The sequence below is a fragment of the Pollicipes pollicipes genome, unplaced genomic scaffold (assembly GCF_011947565.3).
Source record: "Pollicipes pollicipes isolate AB1234 unplaced genomic scaffold, Ppol_2.1 Scaffold_5724;HRSCAF=6776_pilon_pilon_pilon, whole genome shotgun sequence".
Classification (NCBI taxonomy): Eukaryota; Metazoa; Arthropoda; class Thecostraca; order Pollicipedomorpha; family Pollicipedidae; genus Pollicipes; species Pollicipes pollicipes.
Genome location: NW_023596746.1, coordinates 52,693,810 through 52,716,821, shown reverse-complemented (window position 1 = coordinate 52,716,821; position 23,012 = coordinate 52,693,810). Strand labels below are relative to the sequence as shown.

The 23,012-nt window shown below is 49.2% G+C and overlaps 1 pseudogene; it reads right to left on the bottom strand.

Moving 5' to 3' along the window:
* LOC119103187 (alpha-1-inhibitor 3-like) overlaps nucleotides 1-22,381 on the bottom strand; it is a 50,535-nt pseudogene extending 28,154 nt beyond the window's left edge.
* Nucleotides 22,382-23,012: the final 631 nt, after the last annotated feature.

The following is a 23,012-nucleotide window of genomic DNA, read 5'->3' as shown; positions in this document are numbered from 1 at the left end:
CAATGACATGTTGTTGAAATCCTGCCACCCCACTGGCCATACGGCAATGAAGGCTCATAAAAGCATAATCGCCGAGTCCTTCATAGCTGGCGTTCGTAAGCACGACTTCCAGATATGACGGCAGTCAATTGGCTCACAACCCATGTTCTGCAACGTATGATGACGTGATCAATCAATTACATATTGGAAAGCATATTTACTAAACAGAGAAGTTTGTTTGTCTCGAGCAGTCCTTCCACTTGAAAGTATAGCAATAATGATAAGTGAGCTTATTTTGTAATATCTGCTGTTTGCTTCAGTGTCTTTAATAATGGAACATTCCCTTTAAAAGGAATGTTCCCTATTTGAAGATCTTGCACCAAGCATCAGAAATGATGAAATAAGATCACTTATACCTGTCGACATACTTGTTGAGTGGAAATACTGCTCTGGAGAAACCAATTTCTTTCGTTGGCAAATATGGTCCCCAATGCGTCATCGTTTCATTACGTTATCATGTCTCACAAAACATGGATTGAGAGCCAACTCATGGCCTTTACATTATGAAATTGTATTGTTCTTAGCCTTAATCGCTGCATGACTTATGAAATGGCAGGATTTAAATAGCGTTATTACGATGTCATGAATATCAAGAGGACCTTGAATACTCTCCATTTTCGCGGGCCTGTAGCTCAGAAACTAGAGCGGCTTAGGTGTCTAGAACCGCAGGGTTGTGAATTGCACCGAAATGTTTTCAAAATGGTTCTTTCAGGTCAAAACTCCATACAAATGTAGAACCCTCCCTTTACCGTTCCCATTGCATGACATCGTGATGTTTATTTTGAAACCGGCGTGCTATCCAAAATTGACTCATTAGATACAGCTATGTTCACTGATGGGATATTCCCAGTTCGCCTCTACGCTTACCATATACGTAAGTTGCCTATTTCCTATGTCGAATGTCCTCTTGACCCTCAAGACGAGGGACCCACTGCAATTCAGGTCGAAAGGAGTCTTCACCACTTCTATGGACATAAATGAGTTGGATGGAGAGAACCAGATCGTCAGCCTGCTGCTGGCCGTCGATGAGCTGATGCCTGCACGCAGTGCCTTCACCTGTAACACAGTTGCGGCCGTGAAACCTCCCAAACTCATAGTTCACCTGGTTACACTAGTTATGGAAGACAAAACCAAACCTCTGGAGTGAATCGCCGTATTTTACCAGAGGAATTTGACCCTACACAGCAGTTCAAGACGAAATTTTCCCCAAAATGATCTGCAAGCTCTTGCTCCAAACGGTGGTTTTCAATGTCCCAATCACCAATTGAAAGATTGCCAGTTTTGGGTTTGTCTTCAGCCGTAATGCTGTGGAATGGAGTGCTACCATGATTCAAGCACCACAACCATAAAATGGCTTCCCATGCAAACTAGGCGAAGGCCAACAATTGGTGAAATAATTACGGCGAAAATAGAAAATATCTGTTGAAAATAAAGATGAAAGTGATCCGGGAAGTATACAGCTACTGTTAACGTGATTAAAAATATAAAAATAATCCATCGGCCTGATATGTATGACGGCCTAAGCCTGATCACCCTGGGCGGAACGTCGACACGGTACTGAGTTATGGAGGCGTCGATGTCCCACGACAGTACCAACACCAGCGCCCATTCAGTCTTGATGGGAAATGAAGAGTAAGAGTAAATGAAGAGTATGGGCGCGTCATTTAGCTACTTGTCATGTTGACAGTATCGCAGTTTGACGACCATAGCACACAGCGCACGTGACACGTACATTTACATTCACATTGACGACACCCAGGTCAAGCCCGGGGATGCTGTACTTGACGCGGCCGCTCTTGTCGCTGTCGTATTCGCGGCACACCCGCGATCTGCTTTTTGTAGGCACAATGTCGGTCCAGATGATAGGCAACCGAGCGTACGAGGCGCTGACGAGCTGCGCCTGCGGACCGCCAATCCTGCCGGCCACGCGTCACACTGACGTCACAATGACGTCACACGCGTCAGACTGACGTCATGCCTATGACAGACTGGCATCGACGCATATCGGTGAATCTCTAGAAATGGCCGGTACACATCTGGCATTTTTTAACAGAAACCCATTTCTGACATCTTTTGCCTTAGTTGACTTCGCTCCCTTGATCCTAAACTTGCCCCATATCAGCTTTGAGAGCCTGACTTTTTGGTTAACTGAGCATCACCAGTGTTAACTCACGGGAATATTGTGGGATGTGGTGGAGCTGCCGATACGTTCCTGTCTCTGAAGAAGGAAGTGTAGCAGACCTGGATGCGCTCGTTCGCCAGTGGCTCGTTGTCCGCGTCTTTAATACTCACCTGAAGGCACGGACAACAGCCAGTTCTTAAACATTACCGCGTCTTACGTTTGAAAAGTGCCGCTACGATCCGGGCTCGAAGAAAGGGACCCAGCGATCCAAAATACACTTGGCGTCTATCCCTCATAAGTCTAAAGAAGTATCACACGGGGTGCGTCGTGATCATCATCTGGATGAGACGGTACATTGCAGCAGTTTACTCTACATGACTGCCAGAGACAATATTCTTGGGAATAGAGAAGTAAGCGGAGTTGAGATGTTCCGAGTTGATGTGATTTATTTCATTTCATTTGAGGATGGAACAGTGATTTTTTGACAGCAGCAGAGCTCGTGGCTCATGACATCGCCGCCTATGACAATGGTGTACTACTGTGTTCTTGTTTTCTTTTTTAACTGGTGATGGACAGTCACCGAATATATTTGACTTTGTTTGTACCAATTCCTGTGAATTCTGAGTGTGTGTATTAAGCCACATCATAGAATGTTCCTTATATTTGCTCTCCACGTTATCCTTGCTTAGAACGGTGTATTAACTGGCAAGGCATCATAGAAAAATACAGGAACGGAGCGCACATATGCGTCCTCAATTTCCAAGCATGTTACTGAATAAAAATAGAAACAACGAAGAGGGATTCCTCTGACAGTTTCCCCTCCATCACAAGAGTGCGCAGCATTTCAACCCGGAGTATCGACTCCATTTATGACGCTTGTTAACAGGACGCAGCCTTTTATGTACTGATTCCAATGTTTGCCTGCTACCTCTCACGACCAGTTCAAGCCACTTCCCCAAAACAAATGATAAAGTTTCAAAGAACCACAATTCGTACTTATGTTTGTCTCTCCAGCCCCGAAAGCTGATCGAGTGGCACCGCTGCCTGTGACGTTTGACTCACGTAGCCGAAGTACGGCAGTTTGGGCTTGATGAAGCCATAGCCTGACGCTTTGTACATCTCTATGCGGACGCGGGGGTCCTGGATCGGGATGGTGATGTCCGCTTGCTGTAGGATGTCTGTGCCACTCTCCGTCACGTTTGCCTCCGCCATGATCTGCGGACGGCGTCGGGCTGTGTTCAGCCGGGCAGTGGGGTGTCTCCACCCATACACACGCCCGCTGATGCGGGCTGGCGTCCTCACGCCGCCAACACCGGTGCCGCACAATAACAGGGCGGCAGAACAACTGTAATGCGCTTAGGGCTAAGAACACCACCTGTCTGATTTGTGGCGCAGCTTCCTCTGTTTCTCCAAGATCTAAATGTGTCATGCTAGTAACCTGCAACATTTTGAGCACTGGTTAAAGCAACCCGAACTCCAGCGTTTTTATAATAACTTCAGATACAAACAAGTAAAGCACATCAAAATAGCAGATGGTCGGTGACCCATGTCACCGACTCTCAAACGAAAAGGTTGATGTCTGGTCGAGTATATGAGAGATGACATCATCAGTGCGGCTTGCAAAAACTTGCAAGATGTTTGCCTGTTCACAATAGCTCGCATCATCTTGTCACGTTTAGAGCTGCTCTCCTGTAATTCATTGACTGGAGGGGCTGCATATCAGTCAGTCAGTCATATTTTGTGACGTTACACCAGATCGCCGTTAGAGCTGATATGAGATCGATGTGTTGATATCGAACCAAGACAATTTGTTACGCCCTCTTGTCACCAATGAAGTGATAACGCTGACACCTTTTCAGTTCGAGCCTATGGCTTCACGTGCCACGTCAACAGGACAACAAAAAAAACACGCCAATTCAGGATACTTGACCTTTACGTGGAATGGACTTCCCTTGTAATTGAATCTCGATGACGTTGGCCAGAATTTGACCTTGTTTAGAGTCTTGTAGTCTTGTTTTCGCCAACATAATGTGATCTCAAAGCTAACCACTAGGCTTTTAAACGTGTACAACCCGTTTCCAGCATATACAACCATTGCTACGTGGGACAGAATTCCCACAATTATTCGAAGGTTGTCGTCTTTTGCGTGACCTGTGACGTCATCAGTTACATCACAGATGTGACTGATGACAACTCCACGATGCTTGGAGGAAGATGAATAGGGCCTTCGATAACCATCACCGTTTTCTCGACCCGACCATGAGTGATGGAGATACCAGAGAGATACTATGACCCCCTTTCCCCCTTCCAGACGGTGGCTGGTAGCAAAAAACCCTGGTTGGTCCCGAGCTGACAGACCGATCATTGCCAAATAGGGCTTATCTTATGCAAATAACCACGCAGTAACCGCAAGCGTGTGGCTGCATTAAATCAGTGAGTGGCTTTTGATGCTACCGGGTGAGCTATTGTGAGATCGCGCCTTGACCTGAACGAGGGAAAATAAACTGTATGCATAGCAAAGCTCAAGATGTTCATCTTTGGAACAAGCTATCATTTTAATGTCGAACTGCTGTCATGACAGAAGCGCTCAAACTGGCTTGATAAACAGCCATGAAAGGGTTTTTTTCTGCTTAGATAAAACAGTAATTTAGGGTGATGTCTACGCACTTAATTTTGTAAGAAATAAGGTATTTTTTCATTTAAACTTACTGTTGTGCACAAGTAAGAACATCATTCAGAAAGAGGGGATAGCAATCGTCCAATTTAGTTTTTCATCTGCAGTAAGGCCTAGTCTGAAACATTTCGCTGGTCTCACTCTGCTCGCATGGACGCGCCCAGTGGAGGCACTTCCTAGTCCGATTTTCGCCAACACGACGTCTATCTCCACACAGCCGTTCTTGTCCGTCTGAAATAAAGCAATACTGCATTAGCCTCGCGCTCAAATTGACGACATGCTGTCGATTGAGAAAGCCTCTTTATTTCTGTGCATTTTACGCATGGGCCCTGGCTGACCGGGCGCAAAACTGCCATCTACATTGGACTGTTATCATGCTCGAGAGCTGTTCATTCGCACTGCACAGATGAAACACTTCGTGATTATTGGAGCCAGCAGTATACCGTGAACGAACGGGGCATAGTATTGAGCTACAAACTTGAGGCAATATCAGGCTTTAACACGCCAGCCGTCAATATTCGCATGGCCAGGGAGCCGCACGTGACGGATTCGATCAACGCGCCATACAGGGAAATAAATCTGTGCTAGTTGAGAGTTTCACCCCCAGCTCACCAAGCCACAAACGGGTCACGTAAGGTCAACGTCAGCTTCAGCCGTGGCGTCGTCACGTGCTCAAGTCCTCTCAGCCCTCGTGCCTGGCTAGAGCTACAGATGATCGACCCCAGCATTACTTTAGCGTGTCATCAGCCCAGGTGCGAGCCAGTGTCGAGGGCGTATGCCCATACGCTATCGGGAACGGACCTCCTCCGTGAAGGTCACGTTCGAAGGCGGCTTCTCCTCGGAGCCTGACGCGCCCCCGCGTCGGGAGAAGAACGTTGACGGCCGAGATACCAACAGCTTCATAGCGGCGCCCGACACCGGCTTCCCGAACGTGTAGCTGTGACAGAGCGCCGGGCATCATGACGTCATGGCTGGCAGAGCGCCGGTTATCATGGCTGGCGCCGGACAGCCGTATCGCGTGCTCGCTGGCGCACAGCGAAGGCGACAGAGCGACAGACGGCTGGATCATAGACACAGCACATAACACCATGGGAGCGGCAGACGGCTGGCTCATAGACACAGCGCAGAGCGCCATGGGAGCGGCACACGGCTGGCTCATAGACAGCACATAGCCCCATGGGAGCGGCACACGGCTGTCTCATAGACACAGCGCAGAGCGCCATGGGAGCGGCAGACGGCTGGCTCATAGACACAGCGCAGAGCGCCATGGGAGCGGCACACGGCTGGGTTATAGACACCAGTGAAATGGAATGACATTGGCGACATGGGTGTTCGCCCTAGCTGAAGCAAGTGAGACGCACCGTGCGATAATGCCCAGCTCAGATGCAAAACGAGCAATGCAAACGTAGTTAATGGAGGCGTCCAGGCACAGATGCGTGGGCCAAGCCATTATTAACAAAAACTGGCAAAGGGAATGCACTTATGAGCATCACTTTGGTGGTACGTGGGACTATAACAATGCTTTATTCTAAAATGGCATGAGCATGTCTGCGGGGGCGACGCTAGCCACATCAACAAAAGCTTCAAAGCTCTGCTTGGCTGGGCTACCCACCATGCATTACCCACCATTACCCTACCCACCCACCTGGGCTACCAACTACCCATGCATTAAGTGTCTTTATGACGATTTTACGCGAACCTTTTGCCAGGATGGCTTTCTGGTATCAGAACTCTGCGTCATAAGGCAAGCCCCAGTAAAAACAGGGGGTTGATTTTCACATTGGTTAGACCTTCATACCTCACCATACGTCAATCAACTTTTAATGTAATCCTGAATCAAATCATGTTACCGCATAAGAGGCTAAGAGATGTTGGCTTCGTCAAACACTTTTGTACGCCTCAGATTGAAGGAGTTCGTGGAATTTGCCTTTGTTGATATCCACGGCCAGACTTTGACCTACCTTATGTCAGTACCTGACCTACCTTTGACCTACCTTATGTCAGTGCCTTTACAAGGTATTTTTATTTGGCATGCCGAAAGATCTGTTGTGTTATTCAATTTACCAAAGCTATGCAAAGCTAGGTAGGCCTCCCCGCGCTCTCCGAAATTAATTTTGTTAAGCCATCGGGGTCTCAAACTGACCCTCCATACGGGCTTATGTTGAGCGATGTCTAATATGCGTTGCAGAAAAAAACCACCCCTGATTGTTAACGATGGCATTGTTAACATCTCCAATGTCGAAAAGTGTTATAAATGATCGTATATACAACCGCAGAGTGCAAAACATTCGGGCTGCTTCATAGGCTGGTACCTTATCGCTTGTTTGATTGGTTTAACAGATTGCAAAACGCTGATGCCGTTTGATACCCCGTAATGACGTCATCTAGATATTTAGGTTTCTTGCCTCTTTCACTTTTGAGACGTTTGTTTTTATTGCTTTATTTGATGATTAAGTAAAGCAAATGTATGCCATCTGCATGATTTAAATTGTAATTAAGGTGTGACTGAATTTTTCCGGAGTGATTTGTGATTTGAACATAACTATTTGTGCATATACATTTGGTTATTTTATTCCTCTCGGCATCTGCCTGCACTCAGCTTCGGTGTTCCTGTAGGCCACCACTGTCGGCTTTTTGTGTTGTTTGTTTTGTTTTGTTTGTTAGAAACATATAAACACGCTCTCAATGGACTGTGTGACTAAGATTACCCGCAACCATGCCAACAAACCATCTCCTGCTGCGATCTACACAGTACCATCACTAAATATGGGTAGCAAGATTCGGCACAAACAGCAGTGACAGCCTTTGCTTGAACATTATGGTGCAGCCGGGAACTCACGTGGCGCAGACTTTAAGGGTAACGGTGTTGGCTCTGCGGATGATGTATTTGGGACCAGCGATGGTGACTTCGAAGCGGGGCAGCACGTACTCCTCCACCTCGAACGGCTGTCTCACGATGTTGTCACTCCTTTTTACGTGGATGGTCCATGTGCCCTGCAAGTTTAGTGCGACAGGATAACGACAGTGAAGCATCTCGCTGGAGTGCGACGATGCAATGCCTCGCATATGTAGCATATGATCACACTGTGTGATGCACATTACATGGGGTTTAACTGAAATAGTCATCTTGAAAACCATTTGGCCTAGGCCAAAGCCATGTCTTTTCTAACACATGAAAACCTCTAGTTTCTGAGCTACCCGCTCGCAAAGATGTGCAGACTATTTGGTAGAGTTGATACCAAACTTGCCCAGGCACAGTTGACGCCATAAAAACGTGATTCATAGCGGCGTGCAATGTCAGGAAAAATAGCATTATCCAGTTGTCCATATCTGGCGTTCGTGAGCACGAACTCCCGACATCATTGTGCCCATTGGCCATCAACTAATGCCATGCAAGCTATGCAGAATTCGAACATGAGGTACGTTTGGTGCTTTATAATACAAGAAGTTATATCGTGTTTACATTTGTGCGGCAATAAGACTTGTAATCGAATAACTTAAGAAAAGCACCACAATCGAGCACATGGATACGTGTAAACATCGTAGACTCATAGACAAATGTTCAACAGCACCGCGAGAAAGACCCAGAATACGAGCATTTGACAAATTTGGCTCAGCAAAAACCGCCGATTCATGCTGCCATCTCTCGGAAGATTGAAGAACTGCCATTGAGTGCTGTTGTACGAACGTTCTATGATGCAGCGAAAGAAGGACGTATCAATGAACATATTTACTTGATAGGGAGATTATGTTGCCTGGCACAGTCTCTTCCTCTTAAAAACATACCAGCCAAATCTAAACATAAATGAGCTTATTTCATGACGTCTAATGCTTGCTCTAATATGTTACAATGTGGAACATTCCTTTCAAACTCATAAATGAATATGCAAAAATACTTTGGAAAGGGTGAAATCACCAACATATAATGGTATTTGGCCCAACGGCTTAAACTTGGCTATTTATTATGGGCTTTATATTACATTTATTTTATATTGATCATATACTATGTCTTGATATTATTCGCTCGGCTAGTTTGAAGTGCTACAAAGGAGTGCTATGGTCGTAATTTCGCGCACCTAGTTTGACAGCATCTTAACGTCATGCAAGTATTTAATTGTTATCAAACACTGACATATTGAGCAGGATATTTACGAAATAGAAAAACTTAATTGTCTAGAGCAGTCTTTTTCATTCATAAATGTGCCAAGAAATATGAGTAAGCAAATTTCATCACACTGATGCTTGCTTCGATATCTTTAAAAAAGGAACATTTTCTTTGATAGCAGCGTCTGCATGATATGTTACGGTAGCAATGAAGGCGTAAAAAAATAACTTTAGTTGAAAAACCATGAAGCAACGCACATTTTGTGTGAGCTAAAAGAGTACAATCAGACCAATTTTGAAGTGCTTCACCGACTATAAAATTGACCTTTGCCTGCAAACGGATGCAAGTATTCAACATCTGTGGTGCATCATGACATCCCCACTTGCAGTGAAGTGAACCATAAATAAAAAGCGATATATCTAGTAACAACAATGACGTGATTATTTCCATAGCAAGGAAAACGCAGCACAGTTTTCATTGGGTACTGGTTTGAGAGAGTACGATACGCTAGTTGACGTTTTAAAAAAAACCCTGCGTTGCTGGTGGCACATGGCTAATTACAATTAGCGGAATGCTTTGAAAAATGCCAAGACTGGCAGCCATTCAATGAAGACCTTAACAACCATCCAGGGTGCAGATTTACCACGCTAGTTGGCTCCTGAATGCTCTTTGAATTCGAGTGCAGTGCCTGGGACTATTTCGAGGAGAAACAAACCAAAGACCGTGGGATAAAATGTGCACAGCGACCACTCGATGCGTTGATTGAAATATCCTGCAACCCTACGATCACGTATTTGACATCAACAGACGAGGTGCGAGAATGGCGCTAAAGTTTTAACAATAAAGCTTTATTTTTGAACGGTGCGGTTAGCTCGGATAACGCTGCTGTTGCCCGTAATGGCGCAGGTCGCAGCCCCGTGTTCAGAGAACTGGAAGTGTCTATTGAGACGGTATCTATGTGGAATTTACATGTTGGCGAGTCAGATGTGATAGTTGGGTCACCGGTGGTAAGCCGGTGGGCAGGTAAGCAGCCCAGTGTACGGTACCCTGCCTCACAACTCATCAACTGCCTAATGTCATGCCGTGACCGTCACAAGACTGTCAGTGTTGATTAAGTACAGGGCACGAGCCGACCCATCGTCCCTCGTGTCATTTCGCTAGTAAATGTGACGCACTTATGTGGTGCCACGTTTTTTCCGCTGGTGTTATGTTGAATTGTTTCAAGGCAGCGTGGCTCCCTTATGCTGATTAAAAGCAAGTGCCGAGTGGTTTGAACCGTCGACGGAACTCGCTATTTTTCGCTACGCGAACGGATGTGTGAGCTCGAATCGACTCACTGCCATTTCCTAACCTGACATGCTAAAGCCGTCGCGGGCGTTGGTGCTTATGACACCAGCTGTGGTAGTCTATAGGCCGTGATTACCTTTCCGTGTGTACGCCCGCGGGTTGTGGGTCGTGCAAATAGGTACTCACAAGGGGAGGCTCTTCCGTCAGCTGGAACTTCTTCTGAATGATTCCGGACCGCGTGGCGACCTTGTCGAACTGTGCCAGTCCTTGTACCGCCTGGTGTTGTAATGAAGATCTGGTCCACCTGAACGGTCGAGAGAGACAGCTGTGAAACATTATCCTAAAGTCGTGCGGCTTTACCTGTACGCGCAGTCGTGTAGTCGTACAGCTTTACCTATGAGGAAGAGGGGCAGTGGGGCGATTTTCCCACTACATCTACATCAAAATAACCCTTTAATGCGGTAACTTTTCCAGGACACGTAGAAGAAGAAGGCATGCTATTGAGTTTTCGTTTTTCCCCTCCCACGGGCATATTGCCACCTCAAACTTGTCGAGGCCACCGAGGTCATCTGACACAACTCTGAACCGTCCCATTCCGTCAGCCGCGTGGGGAGTAAGGTAAGAAGGCTGCCAACACGCCACACATCCCTCGAATAAACTGCAATCGGGAGCTCCATGTGAACTATGAGGCTATCTTCCGGGATAGCGCGCATTCGGTGTCCCGGAGGATTGCTCTCGGTATACTCACCACCTCCTCCATGGCAGTGAGGTCACTATTGAGTGTCACCACTCGGAAATGTACCAGATCGCCGGCCTTGTACTTGGACTTGTCGGTCTGAACCAGCGTCACCAGCGTGAAGGGCAACAGACGAAGCTGTGGAAGACGATTTGCAGCATTTCGGCAAGCTCGATCACGTCGCCGGAGGTCAGTGACAAAACTTGCTACTACACTCAGATAAGCTTGTCATTCATGTGAATTGCCAGATAAGCCTTTGCACTCTACTGCGCCGAGCAAATGACACAATGCGCAGTGGACCAAGTTAACCTTCCGACAGGATAAGCCATGAGCTTTTTACACTCAGCACGGTTTTGTGTGTTTGACACAGCACCCCCTAAACTTGAGGAGCGCGCCTAGTAGAACAACGTGTGGTTTGTGTCATCTGCACACAAGGTGTGGACGCTGAGATGAATCTGACCACAAGTCATTAACAGCTCGGGTGGGGGTCAAATTGACCTACCAAAGGTTTTTCCAAAATGGTTTTCGAACAGCGCGGCGTAGCCGCACCAAATATTGCGTAGCTGTAGACAATTGAATAGCGGATCGTTTGGCTTCAAGAATTTACATGGGCCTTGTAAGGTCACTGACCTATGGCAGGTCAAAGTTAGGCCATGGTTTCAGCGAAGGCAATTTCTAGGGAATCGTTCAATCTGATGCAACAACGGAGTGTTAGACAAAGCCGTACATCTCTGAGATGCTTTCTTAGGCAACACAACAGCTGAATGAGCAAATTGCATCGACCTAAGGTCAAGTATAAAGGTAACACCAGGGTCAAAACCAACCTGTTTTGTTACTCAAGGGCTCGCTGCATGGGATAGTTTCTGGTGCTCATTTCGAATTTATTGGTAGCAGGAACCGCATTGTACATCTCCCATGGACTTCTTAGAGGTCAGAATAGACCATTGACCTAAAATGACCCAGGTCAACATTTTGCTCTTGGAACATACTGCCTACCGTCATCTTTGTCGTTTTGTCAGATGCAAAACAAAGCAATTTGGCATGATTTTGGTCACCTTGACTTTAAAAAGGTCAAACAAGGTCACTGACCTTGAATGAGCATGTGACCTTTTGCTTAGAAACGGTTATATAGGTTCTGACAGCACTTTGGAAACCAGCCTGGAACTTGACCTTGTTTGACTTTTTTACCCGAAGATCAGTATCTAGAAACCTGAAACTTCGACCTAACTGAGTTCACGTACAGGTTAACACACCCTGTAAATTTTGTGTCTCTAGCTTTTTTAGTTCCCGAGATCTCATGGGATCAAATGGACCCCCCCCCTCTCCCCACCCGAGCGCAGGGTATCTAGCCGGTCACCCAGGCGCGTGTTAACAAATGAGAGATGGACAAACACTCAGATATATCATTATCACATGCGGGAACATGTTTTGTTGCAAACAGCTCCGACTGTTTTCAAGTTTTCTCATACCTTAAACTGCTGTGTCGACCAAAATAATCCAGAACGGACAGTTGCGCGTAGAAACGCATATGACGGCACTTTCTTCGGCACGGTAAAGTCGAAGCAGACATTGTCGTCATCTGAAACATGGTGCACTTCATTTGCTTCAGAAAAGGGTAAACGCAAAAACGATCACGTCACATCGTCAACGAAAGGAACGATGGCTTCCAAGCCAAGATTGTGTGTTTCGTCGCGCCGTTTTGCCGGGAAGGGCCGGTAGGAACGGAGAACGTGGTCAGACCAACGACAAGCCGTGGCGTTCGATGCACCTCACAGGCGGAAACCGCATGACAGAAGCGAATCAAGCTCGGATCAAGCGAATCCGTGAAACTAGATGCCTAGAATGCCCTTTGACATTCAAATATCTTGAATACAGCATCAGGAGTTTGGAGCTCTTGTTCTGACGGAATTTGCCCTTTAATTTACAAGCAGGCATTGGTAAGACAGTGCTACCCAACAAACCAAGGTTACATTGTTCAAACAGTGCCTGTTGCACCTTTGGGTCCTAAGCACGCATATTTGGATGCAGGGAGCAAATTCCGTCATAACCAGATTTTGCTCCCTGGAATTGTTGGGATTTCAAGGGAGATAACTCTGTTATCAATTCCAAAGAGAGTATCTGGTTGTGACGCGTACACAGCTGATAGCCAAACACCATTCAGTACTTATCAGGATTGGGTTACGCCCGATGACGTCAGGAGAATTAAATGAGGTGCTGTATGCACACCAGCACAGTAGACACTGGCGCCAGCTCAATTAATCCATCCGTGATACTAATACTTCGCATCAGGTATCGTGCGTCTTATTACCGCATTTTGTTTTGTGCTGTTTGTTTTATTATCTCAAAATATATAATTTGACGCGAATAAACAACCCGTCTACTCGCTTAGAAAGTGTTGTGGAATGTGCCAGTGCTAAAATTGAGTGCCGGCCACGTAGAAACCTAACCTTTAAAGTCAGCTTGCAATAAAAGGCACGACATTCGACACGGCGCCATTGATTTGCCGGAGGTAGAACGAACATAAAGCATTGGAATCTTGAACGCAGTGTCCACCGTGTCAACAAATTTCAAACTGTTGATTGTTGGCTAGTGACAAGGTTAACACTATTTCACTCGGAATCATTGAAAAGCTCGCACGATCCTGTGAGCTCTCCGTCTGACGCCAAATCAAATACCCGACTATTGAGCTGGAGATCCCGATCATCACTTGAGTGGACCCAAATGCCTCCTTGCTGGCCTCCACTCGCTCGAGGTCGGCACTAATCACCACCTGCTCCTCCTGCCACTGCTCAACAGCAACGCTCTGACCAACATAAAAACCGCGGCTGCAACTGATGCTTGAGTCTCTGACGTCATGCCACCAGCTTCATGATCAGCTGCTTGCCCGACAGGCGTCACGGCGAGCTAGCGGCGGCCTGAGGGGGCGTCGCACTTACGCTCCCTCCCACTCGGCTGTCAACGCCTCCACGGCGGACGACCAGGGCGCTGAGCAGGGTACAACGCACCAAAATCCGCAGTCTGATTCCAAGGACAGCATTTAGGCCATTCAGATGGGGAGGGCGGAATCTTGCAATTACGGGGTACCTCACTTCTTATTTAGGACGCTGCCCGGAGGGTTCCCGCAACACAAATCCGGTCTCGCCCAGCTGCTACGTCCGTTCTCGACCAGCGTGACTGCCTCACTCTCGACAACGGGCACCTGGTGAGCCGACCCCGGCTCGTTATACGCCGAGCCTGCGCCGAGACATCTAGAACAGGCTGCGTTGTGAGCCATTGACTTAACGAAAAGGCGCGCGCCTATGTCAGATTGCTGATCTCACATCATCGATTGCTGCGCGTCCTGCTGCTCATTCCAGAGGTTCGCGGCTGCTCATTCCAGAGGCTCGCGGTGGCTCATTCCGGAGGTTCGCGGCTGCTCCCTCCAGAGGTTCGCGGCTGCTCATTCCAGAGGTTCACGGTGGCTCATTCCGGAGGTTCGCGGCTGCTCCCTCCAGAGGTTCGCGGCTGCTCATTCCAGAGGTTCGCGACTGCTCATTCCAGAGGTTCGCGGCGGCTCGTTCCAGAGTCTCGCGGCTCGATTGATAGACTATGCCTTTAATTAGGAGGTGGTCCACGCCCGGTCAGCCTCAGCTGTGCTCTTCTGCATGTCTTGCACTAACGTGGCAAATTCCCTAATGAGTTCGTCCTTCATGACGGAGGTGATTGTGTTGATGTCTCGCAAATGCTCATCCCACACGATGTAGACATGTGGGGCGTGGGTGATGCTGAGACAATGCAGCACGGCGTTCATGATCTACTTGCACGTTCGGTTATTGTTTTCGGTGTCCACCTTCAAGGTCATTGATTCACTAATGCTTGTAAGCTCGACGCGGCGGCAGGGTGCTTTCTCAGCGAGGCTCAACGCGAAACATATCAAGTCATAACTGGCAACTCGCGAAACCAGAATAAAGTGAAAGGGCTCGGGCGTGGTGAACATGCTGGATAGACAAGAGCCGGACAGCGTCGGATTGCAATGCCGGTCGCGCCACATGGCCCCTGGGTGTCATGAGAGCACTGTTGTCAGCGGCGCTCCATAACACGTGCGCAACGACGTGCGCTGTGCTATCTGAAACACACAGCAAACCGCAGACAGACCACGCCACTAGACCATACCTAGCCTCCCTAGCACCAGACGCACACTACTCACCGGGCCCGTTGACGTCGAAGATGCGGGAGAGCTGCGCCAAACTGTCGTCGACGGTGCTGTTCTTCTTGGGCAGCAGGTAAATGGACACACTGACCTTGCCACGCAAGTTGAAGAACGTCAAGCAGAAGCGTTCTGCGGTGTTGGCTATGAACACCTTCGGGGCCGTCAGCAGAAATCCCCTGCGGCCGCGACAGCGAGGTCAGATGAGGCACACTGTACGGGACGACGAGGTCAGGTGAGGCACACTACACAGGACGACGAGGTCAGGTGAGGCACGCGACATTGGACGACGAGGTCAGGTGAGGCACGCGACATTGGACGACGAGGTCAGGTGAGGCACGCTGCACTGAACGACGAGGTCAGACCAGACACGCTGTATTTGACGACGACGTCAGGTGAGGCTCACTGCCCTGGACGGCGAGGTCAGGTGAAGCCCGCTGCACTGCACGTATTTGACGGCAAGATCGCGGCCCTTCCCCTGTTTGGGAAAGGGACCCCAGGCCCCAGACCGGCGCTGAAACGACTTTTCGGTATTGGTGGTCTCGGTGAGCTGACATAGATACTCTTACAGCCACAGGGAGCTCCTGATCGGGCAGGGGATTTGCTGAACAGGGACAGGGACGGGGCCCCAAATACTAGAGGACCCCTTTCGCTTGTCTGGGGCCTCTGATAATGAAAGTGATGAGGGTTTGTGATGAGTCCGCAATGAGACAGCGGAAGGCCCAGTGTTAGTCGACGGTGCCAGCGCCGAACGGGAAGCTGTCCATCTCATTTCAGCCAGATATCAGTTGTGCTGAACTGGAGTCTCTGTGCCAATTATTTGACACCTGTGGCGAAAAGGGATATTTTTACATCAATCAGGGCCCTTGCGTCTGCCCGGGGCCAAATGCCCGGGCCAGGGGGCTCCGGCGTCAGATAGGTGACCAATGTATGACCGATCCCTCTGAGAGTTTCGTGTCGCCCTGCGGACCCTGCTCCCGTGTCGCCAGCATAGTAGCCGGCTGGCGTCCCGCACTGAAACGGAATGACCCTTCGGCCTCTGACCGGTTCTAGCCACTGGTTCCTCGCCCGGGAATGTTGAGGGGTTTCCTCAGGGTACAATGAAACAGATCAAAACGAGATCAAAAATGAAAGGGCCAACACAGACACACACACGGACTACCTTCTAAATGCACGAAGTAACATCCCAAAGCCTTCAAAGATGGTTTTTTTCCGAAACGTTATCGTTTTCGATCTCCCACTGGCCGCCACGCAACGTCGCGCAGGGTCGACGCCGCGCAGTCTACGGAAATTGCAACGCCTTGCATCAGAATTTTGTTAGGGGACTTAGTCAAAGTGCGGGAGTGCGAGCGCGCATGGTCAGAGGCAAATTTTGTAGTTCTTCCACCACTCCATTCTGAGCAAAGGTTGAGCATTCCTAGACAACCCTGGGTTGGCAATGTCAGTACAACTTTCTGACCTCATTTTGGTCTGCGGTCTATGTTTACTATCTTCTACGTTCACAATGCCTCTGTACATGCCTGAAAAAATCTGGCACAACCCCGGAATGCTATCGGCTTAGAAACAGTCAACTGAACAGTTGTAAAATATATAGTGCGGGTAGTTTATTCTGCACAATCATTTAACGCCTCGCTTCTTCCGTGTACTGGCTTTAAGGTGCACACAATATGATATGTTTCGGCACCTTTTGACTTATGTTTCATTATAAAACGAAAATGTTACAACAAAGCCCAAAAAATGGTACCCCATGGAATCAAGCGAGGCATAGCTGGTGATTTTTTGGGTAGGGAGCGTTTCACCACGAAGGAGCACTTTGTCAACTCTGTGCCCCTCCCCCTTGTGCCAAGACTCTGGCTGCGCACCTTTGTGGGTGAGCTCATTGAGCACCGCAGTATGGGCAAATACGTATAATCGCATGATCACTGAAGGGCTACCTCAAGCAGCAACGCTTTCTAATCAACCTACGTTGCGCATGACATTGCAATTACGGGCGTTTTATTTGCCGCTCATTCGAGCTGAGGCTGGTTAAGGCCGCTTTCCCTTCAGAGGCATAAACCACGTTCCCGCTGACTGACGCCATTCTGTCAGGGACCGCGGTCGCGATGGCTGGCGTCATCCTGTCAGGAACCGCGGTCCCGGTGGCCGCTCGCTCGTCACCAAACATCGCCTTCGCCGGGAAGAGCCACGGTGGCTGGCCTGTGACGTTTTTCGACGCGGCTTCGGAAGCGTCCAGCCCGGGCAGGGTCATCCTGCGGACCGGCTAACCGGCTTCGGAAGCGTCCAGCCCGGGCGGGGTCACCCCGCGGACGGGCTCACCGGCTTCGGAAGCGTCCAGCCCGGGCGGGGTCACCCTGTGGACCGGCTCACCGGCTTCGGAAGCGTCCAGCTCGGGCGGGGTCACCCTGCGGACCGGCTCACCGGCTTCGGAAGCGTCCAGCCCGGGCGGGGTCACCCTGGGGACCGGCTCACCGGCTTCGGAAGCGTCCAGCCCGGGTGGGGTCACCCTGCGCACCGGCTCACCGGCTTCGGAAGCGTCCAGCCCGGGCGGGGTCACCCTGGGGACCGGCTCACCGGCTACGGAAGCGTCCAGCCCGGGCGGGGTCACCCTGCGCACCGGCTCGCCTGTCTCGTGGGTGAGCAGGAGCTGGTTGAGGCACGACGGCTAGGACCGCGGGTGCTTCTCTACCGGTTCGCCCACACCGGGCTAGGATCAGCGCGCGATGCTCTGCTTGCGAAGGTGAAAAGTGGATTTTGCTACACCATTAGGCCGTGAGAAGGATGCGGATCGGCCCGGCTCTCCAGCCGGTCGGCATGATCATCAAGGCGATGCCAGGTGCCCCCCCCCCCCCTCGTAACGGCCATGACGGCGACCCCATCTCTCGAAATGGTCCATCGCGTCAAGATAAATGGATCAAGAGCAAGATCACCAGCGACGCAACATACGCCCAGGCCTGTTTAACTGACATGCTGTGGGGATGTTTGCCGCGCCGCTCCAGAAATCCCGGCGCGCCGGCGCCGTCGTCACCCAGCCGGCATCAGAAGTGACACGCCACGTGAGAACTAGGCCAGAGGGGGATGCGCAGGGTGCGCCCGAGGAGAGAGCGGGTGGGCCTTGCGCTGTCGACGGCGACGCCACGCCCGAGATCTGGCCCAGGAGCACGTTGGAGCTAGGGCTCTGGAAGCGGGTCACGCCGGCTCGGCAAAACATTGGGCGGAGGGGGCGAGGCGGCAAAATTATTGGATCACGCGAGAAGACAAGGAGCGGGCCAACCCGATCACGAGAAGTCAAAGATCGATAAAACATCATTCAAAGGGCTGCGCAAGGCCTTTGTTCCTTCCCGTTCCTTCCCGTGTAGTTGGAGAAAGAGAGGAGGATTTCTGCGTATGTGTGTGTGTGTGTGTGTGTGTGTGTGTGTGTGTTGTGTGTGTGTGTGTGTGTGTGTGTGTGTGTGTGTGTGTGTGTGTGTGTGTGTGTGTGTGTGTGTGTGTGTGTGTGTGTGTGTGTGTGTGTGTGTGTGTGTGTGTGTGTGTGTGTGTGTGTGTGTGTGTGTGTGTGTGTGTGTGTGTGTGGTGTGTGTGTGTGTGTGTGTGTGTGTGTGTGTGTGTGTGTGTGTGTGTGTGTGTGTGTGTGTGTGTGTGTGTGAAGTATCACGTGGTTCAGCACTAAGACGGCGCGAAACGATGGACCGGTGTGTCAAAGTCGTGTGAGAGATTTTTTGATATTTTTTTTGTATGCATACAGGGCGACAGTTTGCGTTTCGATGGTTTAGCGTGGAAGCGAGGCTGGATGTGATTGCCTGAGCAGAGGGCAGCACCCGACGGTGCGCAATGGCGGCGCGGGCACCTTGCGACCCGCTGGCAGATGACGGTACCTTACGGCGTCGACGGACGAGGCAGCCCAGCGCTCGCGACCCGCCGGCAGATGACGGTACCTTACGGCGTGGACGGACGAGGCAGCCCAGCGCTCGCGACCCGCCGGCAGGTGGCGGTACCTTACGGTGTGGACGGACGAGGCAGCCCAGCGCTCGCGACCCGCCGGTAAGTTGCGGCGCCGCGCTGCTCACCGAGCGTGTGGGATTGAAATCCATGAGAGTAAAACTTTCGAAATACTTCTGAAACCGTGTGGGTAAAAAATGCATTAACACGCGCCCGGATGGCCGGCTGGATAACCTTCACTCGGGTGGGGGGCCAATTTGCCTCCACCGCAGATCTCGAGAATAAAGAAAACTAGAGACACCAAATTCGCAGAGTGTGTTGACCTGTACGTGAACTCACTTAGGCCAAAGTTTAAGGATCCTAGGTCCTGACCTTCAGGTCAAATAAGATCAAACAAGGTCAAATTCCAGGTTGATCTGTAATGTGTCCCCAGAACCTAGATAAATGTTTCTAAGAAAAGGGTCACAAGCTCATTTCAGCTCAGTGACCTTGTTTGACTTTTTGAAGATCATGTGACTAAAATCATACAAGGCTGCTCTGAGTTTTGCATCTGAATAAGCGACAAATACTACGCTTGGCAGCATGTTCCTAAAAACAAAATGTCGATCTGGGTCATCTTAGGTCAGTGACCTATTCTGACCTCTAAAAAGCTCATGGAAGATGTATAAGATGGTTCCTGCTATCAATTTATTCGAAATGGGCACCAGCAACGATCCCATACGGCAAGCCCTAGAGCAATAAGGCAGGTCAGTTTTGACCTTGGTCTGACCTTCGTGTCTAGCCTTAGATCAACGCAATTTGCTCATTTAATATTTGTGTTGCCTAAGAAAGCATCGCAGAGGTGTATGACTTCATCTAACACTCCGTTGTTGAATCAGGTTGAACGATTCCCTAGAAAGTACCTTCGCTGAAACCATGGTCTGAATTTGACCTGTTGCAGGTCAGCGACCTTGCAAGGTACATCTAAATTTCTGATGTCAAACGATCTGCTGTTCAATTGTCTACAGCCATGCAAAATTTCACGAGGCAACACCGGGCTGTTCGGACACCATTCTGGAAAAACCTTCGGGGGTTCAATTTGACCCCCACCTCTACCCGATCGCATGTTAAGAAACACACGAATGTGTCATGTACATCAGATGGTAGAACGACACAAAGTAATAAGACATACACTCACATTGCTCGGTTTTCGAAGAACTGCGAATAAGATGGATATTATGTTAATTCTCGTAATGTCTGCTTTCGTCAGACCTTAAAACTCACTAAAGGTCAAAGTTCAAGATATCATCAAATTGGATGCCCTGATTGTCTTCCCCCATGAAGAAGATGCAAAAAGGGTGTTATGTTTATGCTCGTGAAGTCCTCTTTCGTCACATATGCAAAAACTAATTTTCAAAGTCAAAGGTGAAGGTCACGCAAAGTGCTGTGCCCTATCATTAATTCCTTTACCAACAAATACGACAACATGGGTATCACGAGATGCTCTTGGTGTCCACTTTCGTCGCACTAAGACGAATCCAGGTCAAAGGTCAAGGCCACACAAAACGCGATACCTCAGCATCTGTTCGTTCGCTTCCGGAACACCATAAAACTCGCATCAAAGTGATGTTTGTGATGTCTGCTTTTCTCACAAGCAGAAAACTGGTTGTCAAAGTCAAAAGCCAAAGTCACACAAAACACAGTACCGTGCCAATAATTTGCTTACCCAATAAACGCACCAGAATGTATATCATAGTGTTGTTTGTGACGTTCACTTTCGTCACATCCAGAAAAGTTCCGTTCGAAGCCAAAGATCAAGGTCGCAAAATGCGGTACCATACCTTTTTTCTTGTAGAAAAATGCGACACAAGTCGTGCTTTATTGATACTTGTGATGTCTGCTCGGGCCAAACTTACAGGAACTAGCCGAAGGTCCTAGGTCAAGGTCACACAAAAGCAGCGCCCCGACATTTTTTATTTGCCTAATAAATGCTTTCGAGACATTGCAGCAAGCATCGGAGTTTATTCATAGCAGAGGATCTATCGACAGAATTTGGATGCGATAACAGCGTGACAAATGATAAGCAATGCTTAGATTTTGGAGTCAAGAATCGCGATGTGAAATGCTACCGATTGTGTCGCGCAGTCATGATCAGTTGTAAAACACACCACTGAAGTAGAACTACAGCACGGGGTGAAATGTGTTGACTGAGCGAGTGATATGGAGCGTCAGCTGCTTTATGTAACAGCATTGCTGAGCGCTTCATGAGTGCGTTGTACGAGTATGTGTGTGTGTGTGTGTGTGTGTGTGTGTGTGTGTGTGTGTGTGTGTGTGTGTGTGTGTGTGTGTGTGTGTGTGTGTGTGTGTGTGTGTGTGTGTGTGTGTATGTGTGTTTGAGCATATGTGTAAACATGAGATGTTAAAGCATGAAAAATAAATGCATAGAATTGCAAGTATGAAATGTATGGAAACGTTATAAGATTTAACGCCAATGTTTGGCCTTTGCGCTTGCACCTGTTTATTGCGTTATTTTCCTATATGTCGTTGCAGCAATTCAATAGAAATGTAATGCAAACTATAAAAATGGTCCCTTCTGCAGGCCCCAAACCTTCAAAATCAACACGTCTGCATGGTGGCTAGTATAGCTGGCGCTGCACCTCCCATACCGTAACGGCAGCGCACCCATCCCTCGCCACCGTTAAGGATAGCGCCCCAGTCCCTCTCCACCGTTGAGGCAACGCCACAGTCCCTCTCTGCCGTTGAGGACGGCGCCCCAGTCCCCCTCAGCCAGTTGAGGACAACGCTCCAGTCCCTCTCCGCCGTTGAGGACAGCGCCCCAGTCTCTCTCCATCGTTGAGGACAGCGCTCCAGTCCCTCTCCGCCGTTGAGGACAACGTCCGGGTAACGCCTCAGTCCCTCTCCGCCGTTAAGGATAACGCCTCAGTCTCTCTCCGTCGTTGAGGGCAACGCCCTAGGCTACGAACTTCCAGCATGGTCGTCGAAGAGTGTGCTCTGTGAATTACGGGGAGCAGGCAACTGAAGCAGCACATCATGTACAGTACGAGAGCCAGCTGAATGTCGAAGTCAGTCAGTGGTCCATGTTCATACCCCATCGACAGCAGCCATGGACGTAGAGGCCGGCGGGTGCGTCCTACATCCCCACTCGCCGGCCTTCGGGTCGAGAAACGGCTGGCATGGCCGCTGCCAGGTGCCCTGTCGGGGGACTCACCTATCGACATAGCCGTCAGCAGACGACACCACGAGCAGCGCGAGCAAAGCCAAGCGAGGGCCGGACCACACGGTGGACGCCATCACCAGAAACTGCACAATAAGGCTGACTGGCCGCCGGCGCCGATTTATACCCTCCGCGCGACCTACCACTGACATTTGATGCTGTTCCCCCAGCCCCTTCCTCAACTCCCCAAATACTGCGCATTGGCGACAGGACAAACGGTGGCGGGTCATTATTCCGCCCCAACAGCAACAGTTCAGATAACACACGACGCTTTTAGATGCAGTGTTTACACAAGCAGAAGTTTGGATTCCTTCATTCTTTCAACACATCTGCTAAGGCGCTTCCTATTCATGCATATTCTCAGTCATATTTACATTCGAACACGGATGTCCTACGGTGTTGTCTAAGCATTTACTCCCAGTGTTGTTTGATGCTTTCGATTACGACGGTGTCATTTTACCATCACCTTAAATGGTGTGACTAGTTTATCAAAATTGAAGGGCGTCTAACCTCGATTACTGTTGTCTTCCTCAACTTCAAACTACAAGCAACAGCACCAAAAAGTGTTTCCTAAATAGATTTTGAGGATTTCATCACAAATCGGCGCAAAGGCGAATTCACTCAAAGATAATGTTTGTGACTTGCCGAAATAAGCTCACTTATTATGACCATTGCTGTACTTTTAAATGGAAAAAACCGTTCTAGACAACCAA